The sequence below is a fragment of the Lathyrus oleraceus genome, chromosome 6 (assembly GCF_024323335.1).
Source record: "Lathyrus oleraceus cultivar Zhongwan6 chromosome 6, CAAS_Psat_ZW6_1.0, whole genome shotgun sequence".
Lineage (NCBI taxonomy): Eukaryota > Viridiplantae > Streptophyta > Magnoliopsida > Fabales > Fabaceae > Lathyrus > Lathyrus oleraceus.
Window position 1 is genome coordinate 361,066,606 of NC_066584.1, and position 6,000 is coordinate 361,072,605.

The 6,000-nt window shown below is 27.6% G+C and overlaps 3 non-coding genes across 3 annotated transcripts; all 3 read right to left on the reverse strand.

The window, feature by feature from the left end:
- Positions 1 to 1,356: 1,356 nt before the first annotated feature.
- On the reverse strand, positions 1,357 to 1,430 carry TRNAN-GUU (transfer RNA asparagine (anticodon GUU)). Its single transcript has one exon. It is a non-coding gene; the product is annotated as a tRNA-Asn (tRNA).
- Positions 1,431 to 3,517: 2,087 nt separating this feature from the next.
- Positions 3,518 to 3,591, reverse strand: TRNAN-GUU (transfer RNA asparagine (anticodon GUU)). Its single transcript has one exon. It is a non-coding gene; the product is annotated as a tRNA-Asn (tRNA).
- Positions 3,592 to 5,677: 2,086 nt separating this feature from the next.
- On the reverse strand, positions 5,678 to 5,751 carry TRNAN-GUU (transfer RNA asparagine (anticodon GUU)). Its single transcript has one exon. It is a non-coding gene; the product is annotated as a tRNA-Asn (tRNA).
- Positions 5,752 to 6,000: the final 249 nt, after the last annotated feature.

A 6,000-nucleotide genomic window follows, 5' to 3' on the forward strand; every position in this document is an offset into this window, starting at 1 on the left:
CCTATTTGGTCTCTTCCATCAATTCTCGATAGAAAAATGTTAAGTTCAAGTGACGTGGCGTTACAATAAGACAATTGGTACAAAACCGAGTCAACATATTTAGTTAAAACAGATACACTGTTTGAAATGCAAAGGTTTTATTTTCAGAGATTAAAACAAAACACGCAAAATTTAAATAGTGTATGCGTTTTTAATAATATACTACTCCAGCCTAATTTATAACCAAAAAAGACAAATTTTAGGCTTATTAAGAAATATAGTTAAGTGCATTTACGTTTCTTAATTTAATGTGAGAGAGACAACACAATTACTAATATACCCTCACTTAAATTGTTTTCTACTAACAATATTAAGTAATTAATGCAGGAATACTTTTGGAATAAAGACATTAAATGCACCTAGATTTGTTGACATTTGCTTATATTTAAGGCCAAAAAAATTAGAAGACTTTTGCTTATAAATAAGGCCGGAGGGAGTACGAAGCTTGAAGAGAGCTAATAATATATAGCCGATTTAGGCGTATTAAAGAACTACAACATAATTAGCTAATGGTAATAAACTTTTGAAAATTAACGTATAAAAATTTATGAAGTTCCTTAGAAGGACAAAAAGATAAAATTAAATATTGATTTTTTTTTTGAAAATGCGAGAATAGGGAATTGAACCTCCAACTTTATGATTATTAGGGTTAACTTTCACACATTTTAACCAATTATGATATTACAACTACCATTATAATATCTATTATTTATTCTAATTTACCTAACTCATGTTTCAGTAACTAATAGACTTGAAAATAATCATCAATGTTTTGTCAAAAATTTGCAACAAATGTATCTTTAAACCTACTATTGACATAAACATGATCTCTTCAATAAATAACAACAAGATAGTAATTGGATATTTCAACGACTCTTTTTTAATAAATATTCAAACTAATTCAAACATCACTTTTATATTTAAGAAAAATTATTATATACCTAATAGATTTCCAATCTAAAGACATCGTCCATGCTGGTCCAATGTGGCTATGCAATCAATATGTCATGTGGATATCTTCTTCCAAAAATGTATTGTAGTTTAAGAATTATTTTGAACATCGTTTCCTAGATTATAATATTTAAAATGTGTCTTAGACAAACCCATGTGTAATTCTGACATATATTGACAAACTATTGATATTTTATAAGGTAATTAATAAGTAAGTTGTGTTTTAATAATTATAGGCTTATTTAAAGATTCTTGAAATATAATCTATTATTTGTGCTCCGAGATAGTGATAATTCTCATGACGTTGAAAAGACTTAAGAAATTATTTTAACATTAAAAAATGTTATAATTTAAAATTAATGAAAACGCTAGAAGGAGGGGTTGAACCTCCGACCTTGTGGTTAACAGCCACACGCTCTAACCAACTGAGCTATTCCAGCTACGCTTACACATTGATTTTGATTTCTTTATATTAATCTAATTTATTCAAATTTCAGTACCGCGCATACTTGAGAGTATGCATAAACTCTATGTCAAAAGCTTGCAACGTATTTATCTTTGAATTGAGTATGGACATAAACATGACATCTTCTATGTCTAACAACAAGATCTAACCAATGGATAGTAACAGAATGTTCCAAAAACTAGTTTTCAAAGTTTTTTGTTAATATAAATTTAACATCAATTTGGCATTGATGATATTTTTTAAGGAGATAATAGAATTTCATGTTAAAGATAGCGTCCAAGTTGATTTGAAGTCGGACACGTATACAAGACATCTTATGAATCTCCACACCCATATTTCATATTGTAATTTATAAATTATATTAATTTCACATTCATAAACAAATATAGCGAAAAATGTATGTTACACACATGCTTTGGTATTTCTTCCAGTTGTTGGGATGTTGTATTGTCCTTAAAGGACATAGAATAAATAAGTTATTTTCCAATGATTTGAAGATTTCATGGACATTCTTGAATAATGGTAGATAAATTTCCCTTTGAGGAAATTGATAATACCCTTACCTTGAAGACACTTTAACAATGATTTTAACACATTTTTTGACAGAATTAATCACAAACTCCCTTATCTTAATTTAATTTTCTTCTTTAGTCCTTTAATTAAAAAAATGTTACAAGTTAGTCTCTTAACTTCACTTATGTTATCCTATTTGGTCTCTTCCATCAATTCTCGATAGAAAAATGTTAAGTTCAAGTGACGTGGCGTTACAATAAGACAATTGGTACAAAACCGAGTCAACATATTTAGTTAAAACAGATACACTGTTTGAAATGCAAAGGTTTTATTTTCAGAGATTAAAACAAAACACGCAAAATTTAAATAGTGTATGCGTTTTTAATAATATACTACTCCAGCCTAATTTATAACCAAAAAAGACAAATTTTACGCTTATTAAGAAATATAGTTAAGTGCATTTACGTTTCTTAATTTAATGTGAGAGAGACAACACAATTACTAATATACCCTCACTTAAATTGTTTTCTACTAACAATATTAAGTAATTAATGCAGGAATACTTTTGGAATAAAGACATTAAATGCACCTAGATTTGTTGACATTTGCTTATATTTAAGGCCAAAAAAATTAGAAGACTTTTGCTTATAAATAAGGCCGGAGGGAGTACGAAGCTTGAAGAGAGCTAATAATATATAGCCGATTTAGGTGTATTAAAGAACTACAACATAATTAGCTAATGGTAATAAACTTTTGAAAATTAACGTATAAAAATTTATGAAGTTCCTTAGAAGGACAAAAAGATAAAATTAAATATTGATTTTTTTTTTGAAAATGCGAGAATAGGGAATTGAACCTCCAACTTTATGATTATTAGGGTTAACTTTCACACATTTTAACCAATTATGATATTACAACTACCATTATAATATCTATTATTTATTCTAATTTACCTAACTCATGTTTCAGTAACTAATAGACTTGAAAATAATCATCAATGTTTTGTCAAAAATTTGCAACAAATGTATCTTTAAACCTACTATTGACATAAACATGATCTCTTCAATAAATAACAACAAGATAGTAATTGGATATTTCAACGACTCTTTTTTAAATAAATATTCAAACTAATTCAAACATCACTTTTATATTTAAGAAAAATTATTATATACCTAATAGATTTCCAATCTAAAGACATCGTCCATGCTGGTCCAATGTGGCTATGCAATCAATATGTCATGTGGATATCTTCTTCCAAAAATGTATTGTAGTTTAAGAATTATTTTGAACATCGTTTCCTAGATTATAATATTTAAAATGTGTCTTAGACAAACCCATGTGTAATTCTGACATATATTGACAAACTATTGATATTTTATAAGGTAATTAATAAGTAAGTTGTGTTTTAATAATTATAGGCTTATTTAAAGATTCTTGAAATATAATCTATTATTTGTGCTCCGAGATAGTGATAATTCTCATGACGTTGAAAAGACTTAAGAAATTATTTTAACATTAAAAAATGTTATAATTTAAAATTAATGAAAACGCTAGAAGGAGGGGTTGAACCTCCGACCTTGTGGTTAACAGCCACACGCTCTAACCAACTGAGCTATTCCAGCTACGCTTACACATTGATTTTGATTTCTTTATATTAATCTAATTTATTCAAATTTCAGTACCGCGCATACTTGAGAGTATGCATAAACTCTATGTCAAAAGCTTGCAACGTATTTATCTTTGAATTGAGTATGGACATAAACATGACATCTTCTATGTCTAACAACAAGATCTAACCAATGGATAGTAACAGAATGTTCCAAAAACTAGTTTTCAAAGTTTTTTGTTAATATAAATTTAACATCAATTTGGCATTGATGATATTTTTTAAGGAGATAATAGAATTTCATGTTAAAGATAGCGTCCAAGTTGATTTGAAGTCGGACACGTATACAAGACATCTTATGAATCTCCACACCCATATTTCATATTGTAATTTATAATTATATTAATTTCACATTCATAAACAAATATAGCGAAAAATGTATGTTACACACATGCTTTGGTATTTCTTCCAGTTGTTGGGATGTTGTATTGTCCTTAAAGGACATAGAATAAATAAGTTATTTTCCAATGATTTGAAGATTTCATGGACATTCTTGAATAATGGTAGATAAATTTCCCTTTGAGGAAATTGATAATACCCTTACCTTGAAGACACTTTAACAATGATTTTAACACATTTTTTGACAGAATTAATCACAAACTCCCTTATCTTAATTTAATTTTCTTCTTTAGTCCTTTAATTAAAAAAATGTTACAAGTTAGTCTCTTAACTTCACTTATGTTATCCTATTTGGTCTCTTCCATCAATTCTCGATAGAAAAATGTTAAGTTCAAGTGACGTGGCGTTACAATAAGACAATTGGTACAAAACCGAGTCAACATATTTAGTTAAAACAGATACACTGTTTGAAATGCAAAGGTTTTATTTTCAGAGATTAAAACAAAACACGCAAAATTTAAATAGTGTATGCGTTTTTAATAATATACTACTCCAGCCTAATTTATAACCAAAAAAGACAAATTTTACGCTTATTAAGAAATATAGTTAAGTGCATTTACGTTTCTTAATTTAATGTGAGAGAGACAACACAATTACTAATATACCCTCACTTAAATTGTTTTCTACTAACAATATTAAGTAATTAATGCAGGAATACTTTTGGAATAAAGACATTAAATGCACCTAGATTTGTTGACATTTGCTTATATTTAAGGCCAAAAAAATTAGAAGACTTTTGCTTATAAATAAGGCCGGAGGGAGTACGAAGCTTGAAGAGAGCTAATAATATATAGCCGATTTAGGCGTATTAAAGAACTACAACATAATTAGCTAATGGTAATAAACTTTTGAAAATTAACGTATAAAAATTTATGAAGTTCCTTAGAAGGACAAAAAGATAAAATTAAATATTGATTTTTTTTTTGAAATGCGAGAATAGGGAATTGAACCTCCAACTTTATGATTATTAGGGTTAACTTTCACACATTTTAACCAATTATGATATTACAACTACCATTATAATATCTATTATTTATTCTAATTTACCTAACTCATGTTTCAGTAACTAATAGACTTGAAAATAATCATCAATGTTTTGTCAAAAATTTGCAACAAATGTATCTTTAAACCTACTATTGACATAAACATGATCTCTTCAATAAATAACAACAAGATAGTAATTGGATATTTCAACGACTCTTTTTTAAATAAATATTCAAACTAATTCAAACATCACTTTTATATTTAAGAAAAATTATTATATACCTAATAGATTTCCAATCTAAAGACATCGTCCATGCTGGTCCAATGTGGCTATGCAATCAATATGTCATGTGGATATCTTCTTCCAAAAATGTATTGTAGTTTAAGAATTATTTTGAACATCGTTTCCTAGATTATAATATTTAAAATGTGTCTTAGACAAACCCATGTGTAATTCTGACATATATTGACAAACTATTGATATTTTATAAGGTAATTAATAAGTAAGTTGTGTTTTAATAATTATAGGCTTATTTAAAGATTCTTGAAATATAATCTATTATTTGTGCTCCGAGATAGTGATAATTCTCATGTCGTTGAAAAGACTTAAGAAATTATTTTAACATTAAAAAAATGTTATAATTTAAAATTAATGAAAACGCTAGAAGGAGGGGTTGAACCTCCGACCTTGTGGTTAACAGCCACACGCTCTAACCAACTAAGCTATTCCAGCTACGCTTACATATTGATTTTGATTTCTTTATATTAATCTAATTTATTCAAATTTCAGTACCGCGCATACTTGAGAGTATGCATAAACTCTATGTCAAAAGCTTGCAACGTATTTATCTTTGAATTGAGTATGGACATAAACATGACATCTTCTATGTCTAACAACAAGATCTAACCAATGGATAGTAACAGAATGTTCCAAAAACTAGTTTTCAAAGTTTTTTGTTAATATAAATTTAACATCAATTTG